Source organism: Augochlora pura, chromosome 2 (genome assembly GCF_028453695.1).
Source record: "Augochlora pura isolate Apur16 chromosome 2, APUR_v2.2.1, whole genome shotgun sequence".
Lineage (NCBI taxonomy): Eukaryota > Metazoa > Arthropoda > Insecta > Hymenoptera > Halictidae > Augochlora > Augochlora pura.
In genome coordinates, this window is record NC_135773.1 from 4,394,904 (window position 1) to 4,402,722 (window position 7,819).

Sequence of the window (7,819 nt, forward strand, 5' to 3'; positions counted from 1 at the left end):
CGGCGTTTATAACGATCGGTGTATCCTTCCTCGGATGTAAATATGTATTAAAATATCGTTTAGTTGTTTAGTTGGCTTGGACAATATTTAACGACGACGACATACTGCATGGCCGGTTACACTACGATTCGTTTTGTATGATACGCTGTACATGTATACTTTGACCAACGGACGACAATTATTACTTGTAATCGTTGATAACGTTAAGGGCGGGAGAAAAAGAAAAAAAAAAGAAAATATACGAGAAGCGCGAGGGGTGAACACACGGGCGAGGGAACCGAGAGGGGTGATTTTAGCGAGCGAACGAATCGAGCGTGCGAGACGCGGCGAGGAAACGAGGAACAGCGGAAAACTAACTAATTATTAATGTCGATATGATACGTCGTCTTATGATATAATCACGATCACGTGTAATATAAGAGCTCTAGTAGTTTGATAAATCGAGAGTGTAAAAGATTACGTCTAACATTATATCGATATATGCGTAAACTATACACCGTAATTACCGTAAAACGCAAAACATTACTGTCGTTGTAACGTTATTGCCTAGTCAATGTAAAAACAAAAAAAAAGAAGAAGAAGAAGGAGACGAAGAAGAAGAAAAAGAAGATGACGAAGACGAAGAGGGCGGAAAAGATAATTGAAACAAAGAAACGATAAACTTAATTACTATTGAATACGCGTCTCGCGTTCCCCCTGCGATGGAGGAACGGATGAACTGTGAATATATTATACCTGTACATCAATCGGTTTATTCGTGTGCACGAGTGCGAGTGCGCCGCGTATTTTGTGTGTGTATGAGAGTGTATAGTCCATGAAATTCCACGTCGAGGTCGAAGGATGATGGGTGCGTGCGATCCGCGGCTCTCGAGACAAAACCATTCGCAAAAGACTATAATAAAACAAGCACGGTGGAGAGACGATTGCGACGAGACCCACGGGAAGCGTTCACGCGCGAGCTCGCTCCCCTCCTCGCGAGCAATTAGGGAGGTCTGCTTAACGAAACATATATTCAACCGTAGAGAAATATTGAGACTAATGAGACTGAGTCTTAGCGCTAGAGTTACCATCGAACTGTGGCGGGCTTCGAATCACCAAAATTACAAGTCAACCCATTCTGTCGGTTATTATTGAATCCATCGATTTACCCGTTCGCACAGTGCTGGGCAAAATTATACATTCGCTTGTTGTTTGGTTCGTTCGTTGTTACAGTTGGAGCCATTGTTCTCTTCCGCAGAATCTAAAGAAAATCGAAGAATGATTCGTGGCGAAACCGTGGAACGAAATTTTTCGACATAATTATTAATACTTGATTGAACGTGTTTATTTGTACGCTGAATTGCAATCGACACAGTTGTCGCGGTCTTCGAGAACTTTTACTATTAAAACGTTATATCATTTCCGCTAGAGGAAAGAACGAGCCAATGGGGAAGAGAGCTTGTAATTTTGTCGAACAGTGTACGCCTACTACGACGAGAAGGTCGCGCGAGATCCCACGGAAGACGATTTTTACGCTTTTACAATTTTTATAGGAAATTTCAGACCAGTGATTTTAACTATTCGACGCTCGAAGTCTTGATAAGAAACATATTCTACCTGTCGAGGCGAACAGAGACTGAACCTCCACACACTGATCTGGATCCTCGTTTTAAATTAGTTACCCCCGTTTTGGGTCCCGGGACTTCTGCTTTTTATAATCACCGACAACCATCCCAATCGTTGATTCACGACTCAGGGTAATCGGAATGATGAGAACTTGGTCCATCCTCGACGAGGACGGCTCGCGAGCCCTTGAGGGGGCCTCGGCGTGAACCTTTCCCCCGACGTCGTCTCGGCAGCGTTTCGCGCGCGGAAGGCGCGGCGTCGACGAGATTCGTGGCTCGCGCGATCAGGGGCGCGCCGCGTCCCACGACGACGCGTAATTTTCGGTGGGCCGCGTGGCGAAGAAATGTTTACGGTTACGACCGTGTGCTCCCGTCGTTTTCGTTTCTCGGTCGCGTTTCCGCGCGGATTATTCGCTCGCGCCGATAGAGCGGCGGAATCTCGGCAACAAAAAGAGGATGGGAACGAGGAAGGTCGGGAACGAGGAGGATACGCTTCACGGCAAGACAATTAACCCTCTTGCCATGGAGAACTCCGGACGCGAGGGATGCACGGCGGTCTTACGGAATACTTGTTCACGCGTGGCGCATATTTTCTCTGTGCTAGACGGAGTGTTAAAGCGGAAGGGCGAAAGAGTTAATCAACGCGCGTCTGGGATCCCTCCGGCGCTGAATACAGTTTGCTTATCCAGTTTCTTACGCGTTAAAGGCGAGCCGCGCGATGCGCTTTGCACGCCCGTTCTGTACAGATAAATGCAATTTTCCTATTTATTTCCTTGCCAAAGCGCGGAAAAGAGAACGCGAAAAAGGAGTATCTCGCGCAAGCGGATTCGAACGTTTTGCTTCTTTTTTGGGGGAGAAGAGCTTCGATATATAAATTGCTTCAACACGTGCAGCTTGCGTATTTAATTTTTATTATTATTACGTTTCGTGATATATGTTACACTAACGGATGCACCATTTCGGTTTGCTGATAGTTTCTCGGATAAAGAATACGAGCTTGTGAAAATATTTACGTGCACTGATTAAACTTAAGTCGACCTAATTCTTATTTACTGAAATGAAGTAATTATTTCTTTTTTATAATATCCAAGAGATTTGACTTTCTCATATTTTCGTTTGCGTTCTCCTCTCCGTTACATTGCTTGTCTATATATATTTTCTTAAAAGAAAGCGGTTAAAGAGCTTGCAAATAATTTTTACCTGAAATTTTCTTGGTCATTTCTTTTCGCTAGTACGTTGTATTGTTATATTGTATTCTTGATAACAAATATGTTAAAAGAGCAGGATAAGTCCTGCGATGCTCTTTTTATTATTAAATGAGAAATTAAACAAAATTACTACGAGAACGTACAAGTACATAATTGACGAACTTCTGTTTCTAACTTTACGAACGTATTGACAAGCATAATGCCTCGGAAAGTCGACGCAATCGCACGCTATTTTGTACTTACTTTTTCACCGTTTATTGCATTCTCGTGCAAACCGCTGAATACTTCCGTGTAGGTGGCGATAACGTATTAGAATTAGCAAGACCGCACACGCAACATGCATGCAGTCGCCGCAATAGCATAACGAGCTAGCATTTCCAATGTGTACACCGTTCAAATTATGCATTCAACGAAACGATACTGACACCTTCATTAGAGGTACTTATCGGGTGCAAGTAAGTACCAAAGACTGCTACCACATTTCTGAGAATTATATAACGAATCTTTCTATACGGGAAAACCAGAGCGGGAGAGAGAGAGAGAGGGGTGGCCTCGTTTTGTTAACGTATTCTACTCTCCTTAAGCTTGCAAAACGCTGCGCAAACCGGAAATGTATACCTTCCGGCTTTGAAATATTTTCCAACCAAGATTGAAACTTATTTATAGGAAATTGTTGGAAACTATTCTCCGCCGCGATACCGACATAAACGTTTCAGAGACTCTCCGCGTCGTTGAAATAATTCTGGTTTCTGAAAAGCTGGTTTCCAAGTGCTCGCTAGCTGCGATAACGCTATTAATGTAAAACTAAATATTTCGGTACGGACTGATTTGCTAGGACACGCACTGCCTTCATTGCCACGACGACTTTTCTATGATATTATTTTTTTTCTACTGCGACGACTTTTCTATCGTACTATTGTTAATCCTGTGAGAACGAATTAATGATAAATCTTGTGATTTTTCGTATGAAAGCTTTCCACGTGACTTTTTAATACAAGCAAAATGTGTTTGAACGAGGTGCACTTTTCTAATGAATTTTTATTCTGAAATGATGAGCGAATAGAATTCGATTATTATCGCGAATAAATTTCGTCCAGATGTACTGTAACGTCTTGATTGATTTTCGAATGTTTTTATGTAAAATACGCTACCATCGATGGCCACCTGCTTATCTGCCACCCGGTACGTGACCGGGAGAAACAGGAGACACAGGAGACAATCAGTAAAGTTTCCAAGATGGATATTTTGTATAAGTAAGCGGGCATTTCCTTTCGTCGCTTTCTTTTAACGCTGCTATAGAACTAGTTGAATATTTGAGAAGTTCGCTTCTATTTTAAACGTGCACGAAATTGAGAAATTAGAGTTTCCGCGTTGACAATGGCAGGTGAACGACCTGGTAAATGCTACTATTAGGTTGGTGTATATGAAATGTCGGATGTTTACGTAAATATATAAAACTGTATATCTTTTTTCAAAAGCTGTTGATTTAATGAAAATATGCCCCGTTTGCTTTACTACACCCTTTTCAACAAGATATCAATACAGAAATGCCTGTCTTAAACAAATTCTGATCTTTAGAATTAATAAACTCTGACATGGAATATTTCATAGTGTCTTCATTTATATACTATTTAGCCCGTCGAAACTCAGGCAGATATTGAGCAGTTTTAGGACAGTGTTGTCATTATACGTTGTTCGGCTGAAGAATGTGACAGCGACCTGTCATAAATAACGTCGGGATTAAGAGAAATAGAACGAACCCTACCATGAAAAACGTAAACACTTGAGTTTTTCTTCTCTGACGTCAGCTCTCCTACGTTGCCAGTAGGTTCGCCCTCGCCGCGTGGCTGTTCCATTACAAACCGCGCGAAGCATGTTGACCAGCTCTGCGCTCGCATTTTACCGCATTTTCGTAACTTCCCCTCTACCTCTCGGACGTTAGAGACCCTTAGCGGACGGCTGGCGGATATATCCGCCCAAGCGTGTTTACCGCTGCGGACCGCTGGCGGATATATCCGCCCAAAATACTGCGCGCTCCAATACCCGTTGTCCACAGCGACGCTCGCTCGTCAAGCGCCGTCGTCCGAAGCCACTTCCACTGGAATTCTGAAATAAATCTTCTGGCTTATAGTATTTCTATCTTATGCGATAAAGTGCATTTTATTAGGTTGGTGCATATGAATACTATATACTATTTATCCTGTATGAATACTATATACTATTTAGCCCGTAAAACTGTCCTAAATGTTTAAAATAGCGAAAGTCGCTTGGCGAAAGATCTATATTTTATAAAATCTTATATTTTACTTCATTTAATTTCGCAATTGTTTTGTACGACGTGTGCGTAGTTTTTGTGGGCTGAACAGTATGTAAATGGAGACAGTCTGAAAAATTTCATACTACAGTTTATTGATCCGAAAAATCAGAATTTCTTGAAGACAGACATTTATGAATTAAACTCGCGTTGGGAAAAGTGTATTGAAACAAATGGGGTACATTTTGATGAAATTAATAGCTTTTGAAAAAAGATATGCAGTTTTATATACTCGCTTAAAAATCCGACATTTCATATGCACCAACCTAATAGATTCCAATTCTTTAACTGTAAATAGCCCATCTGTGGTCTCGCTTGATTCTTGGTAATGTCACAGCCCCTTTTATTTCAAACGTGGTTTTTTCATGTTAAAATTATGAATTTTACATCAAATGAATTTGATCTGTTGTAATTAAATATTATGTTATTCACCGTCGTATAATTGTATAACCATTTTTAATCAATTTGATTATTCTTGCTGGTCGTTGCATTATAGTCTTTGATAAGTATAGTGCTCGAAAACGAATTTCTTCAAATTTCATTTTCATGTACTAAATTGTCACATAACCCCAGAAATATTATCCGTATATCGACTTTTGCTAGCATTGCAAATATAAAACGTATATTACTTGTTTTAAACATTTCGAATAACTGCTTCACGCCATATCCGTAATTAGGAGTATTTTATCAAATCCTTATGATGCAATAGATTAAATCTTTTTATTAGCTGTAAATAATCAAGGCTGACCACGAAGACATTCAACTTGCGAAAGATTTCAAAATCAAAATTCATGAACTTTGTACACATCGTTATATCTCTGCAATCAGAGCACTAAATCATCTCCGCTTCCACGCTCGAATTAGCTTCCAAAGCTTTCACGTATCATTTATAAAATTTGAATACCATCGTCCCATTTCTGAGAATCTACTGATAACACTCGCGTGCCTCCTTCTCGACTATGAGCGAAATCGTCGAACGGTGCTCCTTTCGCGTGTGTTGTGACTTCGGGTCGAAAGCACCCGAATCGCGGGTGTGCCCTGGCGAGCCCGAGAAACCGTTCCGCCGATTCTCCAAGGAATAAGGAACAATCGACCGACGAAAACGGAATTAAGCGGCGGCGGCGGAAAGTTTTCCCGCGTCTACCGGCCGACCGAGTCCGCGACGCCTCCGTCGTTCCCGGCTGCGAATAGAGTTATAATTGCGAATATGTAAGTAAATGGGCGGCGAGCGCCGCGCGAGAATGAAATGATTAAGAAGCTTGATTGGTAAGATTGTGGAGGCAAGAAAGTCGCGAGCGGCGGGGCTTAATTTGTTCAATCGCGCGCCGTTCCTTTTCCGACGAGCAGAAAAGGAGAAGAGAAAGGCGGGTTGGTGGGGTGGGGGTTAGGGGGAGGCCGTTGAAAGGACGCCGGGAAAAAGGTGCAAACTGAAGGAGGGGAGAAACGAAACGGAAACGAGACACGGTCCGAGGGAACCGAGAAATGAAAAAGCAGCGAAACTGCTCGTCGACGCCGCGCCGAGATGGCCTTCCGCGCGAAACTTTCTAAACAAAAGACCCTTCCGCGCCTTGGTCTTCGAGTCGCTGAGACTCTTTCCGAGAGCATTGAATTTTCCTTCCCTCCCTCCTACCCTCCCTCCTCCCCCCCCCCCCTCTCCCCTGGTTCTTTTGTTATTTTTTTCGGGATCCGCCGATAATCCAGTTCGAGCCGAAAGGAAGCGAGACAAATACGCACGCGAATGGGGATGCGAGACGATCCGAGAGCGTGACTAGCAACAGAACGATGTGTGTGTTCCATTTATTAATAGACGGCGACGTCGATATCAATCTGTCCAGCTCCTAGATGTAATTATTCACATATCGATTGGACTACGGTCCCCGGCCCGGCGTAACGCCAGCGTAATCGAGCATTGTTCCTTTGTCACTGAAATTTAGCGGGCGGCGCGCAACCGGGGACGGGCACAGAAACACGGTCCTCCGTGCGCGAGGTTCGAGGCGGGCGTTTGTATTTTTCGCGTTTTCATTTGTTAATTCATAGTGTCGTTCTTTGCGCGTCGTTCCTCTGTATGTATTCGTCGGCGGCTCGAATATCATTTCGATTAACGAGCCGGGATTTACAGCGGCACTCGTTACCGGGCAACATCAAAACACGTGAACCCACCCCTACCTAACAACAACCACAACAACAACAACAACAACTACAACAACAACAATCGACACGGCCAGCTAGGAAACTTGAATTCCGGCGGCCGCGTTTCTGTTGCGCGATTGTGTACACCCTTGAATAGCCAATAAATCGAATAAAGAGCGACCGTATTGTATGAATTTCGTCCGACTGCCAGTTCATTCGACGTGAGCCGCATTCGTTTGGGTGAACGGGATCGAGAGAATGCGAAAGTGCGATCTGTATCTGCGCGCGTGTAAATACTGCCGAATTAATTCAATTAACCGAAACTCGATCGAGCATTCACTTAAATGTTACGGAAACAGAGCGCAAAAAAAAAACACGATCGAACCGAACGACCGACGCTTCGACGGCCGAAAGAATCGACTCACCTGTACAACACGTTTCTCTCTCCCTCCATCTCTCACTTTCTCTCTCTCTCTCTCTCTCTCTCTATTTCTCTTCCCCTTTCTCTCTCTCTGTCTCCCTTCCCTCCCTGTCTCGTTCTATCCCCCTAACACTTTTTAAAT